Raw genomic sequence first — 7,411 nt, 5'->3', positions numbered from 1 at the left:
CCCGCGAAGATTGCAGTAATTCTGAATTTGGAAGCACTGCAAAGTGTTAAACAGTTGCGCGCTACCCTGGGACATACGGGGTACTACAGGAAGTTCATCAAAAGCTATGCCCAGATCAATGCGCCAATGGAGAAACTGTTGAAAAAGGATGTCACGTTCTGCTGGAATGATGATTGCATGAAGAGCCTAGATGTACTAAAAGAGAAATTGGCCTCTGCCCCAATCCTGGTCTTCCAAAAATGGGATGTGGAGTTTCATGTCCATGTTGACACGTCATGTATAGCGCTGGGAGCGGTGCTAACATAAGAGGGTGGAGAGGGCTTGGATCACCCTATTGCTTTCGTGAGTCACAGGTTGTCTAAAGCAGAAAAGAACTATTCCACAATCGAACGCAAAGGGTTGGCTGTGGTGTACGCGCTCCAAAAATACCGCACTATTTGCTAGGGGGACATTTCAAGATGTATACAGACCATTTCGCGCTAAAATACTTGGTCAACAAGCCTGTGTTGGGCGGGGGGGCGGCGCGCATATGCAGGTGGCTCTTATTGTTCCAAGAATATGACTTTCAGGTCATGGTGAAGCCTAGACGCCTGAACGCGGGACCGGATCACTTGTCGCGTATTGAGACAAGAGAGGAACCTACTAGTTTGGAGGAAGGATTACCTGACACACAACTCTTTGTTGTGTGTGTAGCGGACGAACACTTTGAAGATATAATCCACTTTCTGACAATGGGGACTGCGCTGAAGGAATACTCCGTCTAGTAGAAGAAGGAACTGGTGGTGCGCGTGACTGATTTTTCTGTCATCGCGGGGCACCTATACAAAATGGGCAATGATGAGATACTACGAAGGTACGTACTTGAATTTGAACGAAGTTAGATCCTCGCAGAAGTGCATGGGGGCGCTGCAGGAGGACACTATGTAGGACAAGCGACTGCGCAAAAGATTCTTCGCGCAGGGTTGTGGTGGCCAACCCTTCATTAGGATTCAAAAGCACACTGTAAGGCCTGTGATATATGTCAAAGGACAGGTAAACCATCGCGGAGGAATGAGATGCCTTTGAATCCACAAATGATGTTGCAGCCCTTCGAAAAGTGGGCAATCGACTTTGTAGGACCTATCAAACCTCAGGGAAAAACGGGTGCGGGACAGAGTACCTGACTCGTTGGGCGGAAGCGCAGCCGGTCAAAGACTGCACGGCCGCCACGACTGCGAAGTTTTTGTTTGAACATGTGTTGACTCGATTTGGCTGTCCAAAAATCTTAATGAGTGATCGCGGTACACATTTCCTGAACGAAACCATCAGCGTGCTAACAGAAGAGTTCCAAGTGTATCATCAGAAAAGCACACCGTATCACCCACAAGCCAATGGGACAGTAGAAGCATTCAACAAAATACTGGAGACTGCACTAACCAAAGTATGCAATGCGCAACGGAGCGATTGGGACCTGCACGTACCTGTAGTACTATGGGCTTATAAGACAACATGCAAGAAACTGACGAGACAGACACCTTTTCGATTGGTTTATGGCGTGGAAGTTGTCATGCCAATGGAGTATATTGTACCTAGTCTGCGCATAGCAGTGCTCACAAGTATGACGGGCGACGAAGCCCTGGAAGAGAGGCTCGCACAGTTGGAAGAACTTGAGGAGGAACAGTTCCTGGTTGGCTTTCATCAGTAGGTGCAAAAGCAGCGTGAGAAGGCCTGACACGATCGCCATATTAAGTTGCGCACCTTCAAGGTAAATGATTTAGTGTTGTTGTATGACAGTAAGTTTGATAAATTCCCGGGAAAGTTTAGAATGCATTGGCTAGGACCATACGTTGTTAAGGAGGTCACAGACAAAGGCGCGGTACAACTAATCAAACTAAGGGGAGAGCCTTTCCCAGGCAAAGTGAATGGCAACCGCTTGAAGCCCTACACGGGTGGCCCGACTATCTGACTAGCCGGCATAAGCACAATCTTCGTGCTCCAAGGATCCGGACGAAGGCACGAGACTATAAACAAATGCAGGGGACACATGAACAAATGCAAGAAAGTAGTTATGACACCGTGGTCTCGGAACAATGCGTATAGCAGATCCAGTAGGCAGCAGCTCAGTGCGCTGCCAACCTTGCAACAGTTCGAGCAGAGTTGGAAGGACTTCACGTGAAGATCTCTGTGCCGACAAAGTGACTCGAGGGTGAGTCACGATGTTTGTGTTGGGTGCCTGTTGGGCATGGAATCCCTCCAAGGCATGTTTTGGGGCTTAAAGCCCAAGTTTTTACTAAATCCTTTTGTAAAAGATCCACGAATTGTGGGCGCGGAGTACGAAATCATAATAGAGTCACAATGTTGTTCGCCCTCGTTTTTGTAAAGTAATGTCGGCTTAATAGACCTACCCATGGTCCACGGACCATGGGATTGTATAAATAGAGCAAGGCTCTAAGTGTAGAGGATAGCATAACATAACTAATAGAAGGGAAGCATGAGAATCCTAAGTGATCAAGTTGAAGTGTAAAGTGTGTCTTTGGGTTGTAGAGTAGGATAAGGCTCTACAGCTGAGTGCGCGGACCCCTGCAACTGAGTGCACAGGGCATGTCGACTTTGTAACCGTTGGAAGAATCAATAAAGAGAAGTTTACCATATTTCTGTGTATCTTTTCCTGTTTTAATGTATGATTGGGTATGATTTGCAAGTATACTGTTTATTTGCTGTGAACACATATGAATGTTTTGTGTAAATAAATATAACGTAAGAGATCCTAGTACGCGAAGGTAATTAACTAGTATAAGAAGATAAGTAAGATCTTGGGCAATAGCGCAGAGCGCTGCTTTGGCAGTGCGAAAGCTCCACAGCCCCTGGTTAGGGTTGCGCGAAGGCAGTATATCAGGGCGTGAGGAACAGGGAAGTGCGAAGTGACCTGCGCACAGAGACGAGCAGTTGGACCAGTTGAACCTCTCAAACATCTCAAGGGTGCGGAAACCTGGTTCCAACACCCTCCCATACTACTTCGGGTGAGACCTCAGTCCGCGCTCCACGGACTGTTGTCGAAAGGGCCAGTAGTATAGGGATTTGTTTGGCTAATTAACTCCAAACATGGGTCAGGCCCCAACAAGCCAACAAAAACCCATGCCCATGACAACAAGAGAACCAAGAGCACACATGCATAACCATGCATGCTAAATATATCAAGGAAATCACACATGCAAATAGATACCTGCAAGTAAACCCGATGTAGCTGCTTGATCCTGCTCTATCTTGCTTGATCTTTTGCTTCCTCTTTGCCTTCTTTTCCTTTCTTGATCTAATGTTGAAGTGCTCCAGGAAAACTCTAAGTGTTCAAGAGTGTGGGAGAGAGAGAATAGAGAGAGAACTCCAAAATTGAACTGACCAAAAGCCATGAACTGATCCTCATAAGTCTTTTTATTAATGTGGCCTCTATTTTCTTCATTCTCCATTATTTTCCTTCATTTTCCTCCTCACATGCAACATGTGACCTTTCACCTTACTTTTCTCCTGATTTCCATTATTTTCATAAATAAATTGCCAAACATGTCATTTTTCTTTTCCAAAGCCTTTGTTAATTTCCTTAGCTATAATAACTGAAATAAACACCCACACTAGGATGCTTTTCCCAACATTAAGCTTGGAATAAGTGTCCCATAACTGTGGTTATTATTTTTCCTTTATTAACTTTTATTACATGGAATTTTCGCCAGGGCTGTTACACAAAACTTCCCGATAAATCGAGAATGTCGATAAGAAATAATCGAAGTAGGTAACCCAAAATGAACCCATACATTATGGAACAACATCTTCGCGGTTTGTTCAGTTGTGACCTGTTTCTTACAAGGCATCAACACACACATTTTTTTAAAATGATCCACCACAACATATAAATAATCATGACCTTTCCTAAACATTAGTAATCCCCAAACAAAATCCGTAGAAATATTTTCCCAAGGATGAGAAGGGGTAGGAAGTGGAGTGTACAAACCATATAACATCTTGTTACATATCTCGATACAATTCATTCATGTGAGGCCAATAACAATACCTCTGTAATTGAGCAATTGTTTTGCCTACACCAAAGTGACCAAGAATAAGAGAAGTATGGGCTTCCCTTATGACATTGACTCTTTCACCCTATGGAACACATAACTTTCTAAGATGATACAACAACTTGTTATGAACATGATAATCCAACTCTTCAACATGGTTTCCATTGACTCAAAGTTGCATAAACATATTTAAAATCTTCATCTTGAGTAGCCTGTTCAATATAACTTTCATGCATGATTGGGTTATGCTTAAGAATGACATATGCATTAACAACAGGCCTCAATAACATATTTGAAAATTTGTTTTATATACCTTTCTTATACCTGATTACCAAATGAAATTGCTGCAGGAATCCTATCCATCTAAAATGTCTAGCTTGTTGTAGCTTGGTTTGTGGTTGTAAATATTGCAAAGGTTGATTGTTCAATATGAATAATCATTTCTTTTCCCATCAAATAATGCTTCCATTTATTCACACTTTGTACCAAAACGTACAACTCTTTATCATAAGCTGGATAGTTAATTACTGCATTGTAAAAGGTTTTAGAATGATAACATATTGGCTTACCATGTTGCATCAAAACTGCTCCCATAGCATATTTGCTTGCATCAGTTTGAATTTCAAATGGTTCCTTAAGATATGGAAGTACTATAACTGATGTTGTACTGATTTTCTTTGTCAAAGTATCAAAGGATTTTTGTTGCTTGCCTCCCCACTAAAATATTTGCTTCACACTTTTCAAAGCATATAATGGTGTTGTCATGAATGAGAAGTTAGCAATATTTTTTCTCCAATATTGGGTTGCTCCAAAAAAGTTCCTAACTTCTATCACATTATTGAGTTTAGGCCAATTCACAATAACATCAACTTTGGAGGGACCAGTCTTCAATTCACCACCTCCTACAATATGACCTAAGCAAACCAAAGAGGTCTTCCCAAATTCACATTTAGACATCTTCAAATACAACTTTTCATTTTTCAAGGCATCTAGAACTTACTTTACATGCTTGACATGCTCTTCACGGGTCAAGGAATGGTCATAATACATTATTCATAACTTTCATGAATGTGGCATGTGCATTGCAAAGCCCTAACAACATAACTAACCATTCAAACAAACCTTGTTTTGTCTTGAAAGTAGTTTTCCAAATATCATCTTTAGCGATCATTATCTATGATAACCACTTCTCAAATATAACTTAGTAAAATAAACAACATCCTTTAACTGATCTAGAAAATCCTTAATGCGAGGAAGAGGATAACGATTCTTTACTGTGATCTTGTTCACAGCTCAGATATCCACACACATGCACCAAGTACCATATTTCTTCAGAACCAAAACAATAAGAGACCCACGAGGAAACGCACTAGGTCTGATGACCCCTTTGTCAAGCAACTCTTGAATTTTATTCCTAATTTATGCATTCTCCAAAATTAACATTCTATACATGCCAGTATTCAGAAGTGGTGCACCTTAGTACAATTGAATCTCATGTTGGATTCCTGTTTTGGAGATAACTCTTCAGGTTCCTGAAACATCTTGTCATAAAGTGTTAAAAAATTCAACCAATTCATGCTTGAGTTTAGAATCACATCCTGATAAAGCTTCAAATTCAACAATATCTTTAGCTTTAATCATCAACAACACAAAATTCTTACTAGAATTCACAAGCCTTTTCAATTGACCAACACTAACAAGAGATAAATTCATCGTCTTGCTATGTGCTCTAGCAATATACTCATTTCCATCTTTAAAAATATGATAGTTGTTCTCATGATGATAGCATATGGATTTTTGGTCATATAAATATGGACTCCCTAAAACAATCCCACAAATATCAATTGGTACAACCTCAAGCTCTAGCTCATCTATAAAATTAGCAGTGATGGAAAATTTGAGTTTACATTTTCTTGTCACTTGTAATTTGGCATCATCACATACCCAACCCAAAGGGTAAGGTTTTGCATGAGATGTAGTCTCTAAATTAAGTTTCTTGATAATTGCTTCAGAAATAAGATTGACTTGAGATCCACTATCAAATAATGTATCATACTTTGTATGTTTTGTAATGACCGTGATATGGAAAAGCTCACTTTTTCTTTATCATTTTGAGAATCAATAGGCTTGCTAGAAGAACTAATACTTGCATTAGAAGTTATACCTTTCATTCCCATCACTGTGATTTTGGTTTCATCACCTGAATCAGATCCTAGATCTTGTTGAGTTGTAGCAGTAGTCTTTTGTTTCCCCTTGTTATTGAACTTCTTTGGTCTCAATTCTGGATGTAATTTCCAACAGTGGTCTTCATCACAAATATCTTTTGAACAATGTTTACAAGTAATTTTCTCTCCCTCTTTCTTGACAATAGCATTCTTCTTACCTTTGACTTTAAATGTTCCCTTTCCTTTATATCTAGATTGAAAGGGTTTCTTATTGGACTCTTGAGGAACATTGTTGCCTCTTGATTCTAAATGAGTTGCATGAAACTTCATCTAGATTGGTGGGATTAAACATGAGTATAGTATGTCTCAAATAACTATTTAATCCACCTATATACTTAAGGAGAGTGTCTTGTGAGGTCAAATCAACACCCAAGATTAAAGCTCTTCTTCTAAATTATTGTGTGTAACTTTGGACACTCTCACCTTTAGTTTGTATAAAAAATTTCCAATGTATAATTGCTTTTGGCATGTAAGCTAATAGACAAAATTTACTTCTTAATGTTGCTATAAAATCATTCCAAGAATAGATAATTTTAATGTTTTTCTTCAAGTCTTCTTGAGTTCTGGCCTCCCACCAGATGAGAGTTGCACCTTCCAAGCGAAGAGAAGAAAGTTGGATCTTTGTAACATCATCATCAATCTTTTGAATCCTGCAATAGACTTCAATTTGATGAACCCAATTATCCAACTTTTCAACATTTACTTCCCCATTGTACATTGGCAATTCAAACTTAACATCAAGCTTAATCAAAGGAGACTTAGCATGTCCTCTTGGAGATGTAGGAGGAGTAGTTCTATGTGAAGAAGGAGGTGAAGAAGGAGGTGAGGATGGAGGTAAAGATGGAGGAGGAGGAGGAGGAGGTGGAGGCTTTCTCCCATTACCACCATCACCTTTTGGTTGATTAGAACTTTCTCCTTGCAACTGTGTTGTTCTCTCATTGTACAACACTTTCACCATCTTAGTCATATCAAAGAAAGCTTTTCTAAAAGCTCTCTCATCCTCAGACATCAACTCTTGTCCTTGTCCTTCTTCATGTGCCATGACTTGTGGAGTTTGTGGCCTCCTTGAGCCAATTTGAGGGTTAGGTTCTTCAAGTGATCCTTCTCCTCTTCTCAATTTAGACCTTGTAAGCATTCAAA

Source organism: Pinus tabuliformis, chromosome Q (assembly GCF_031772625.1).
Source record: "Pinus tabuliformis cultivar Carrire ecotype Pingquan chromosome Q, CPIR1, whole genome shotgun sequence".
In the NCBI taxonomy this organism is placed as follows: domain Eukaryota; kingdom Viridiplantae; phylum Streptophyta; class Pinopsida; order Pinales; family Pinaceae; genus Pinus; species Pinus tabuliformis.
This window is presented reverse-complemented; position numbering follows the sequence as displayed.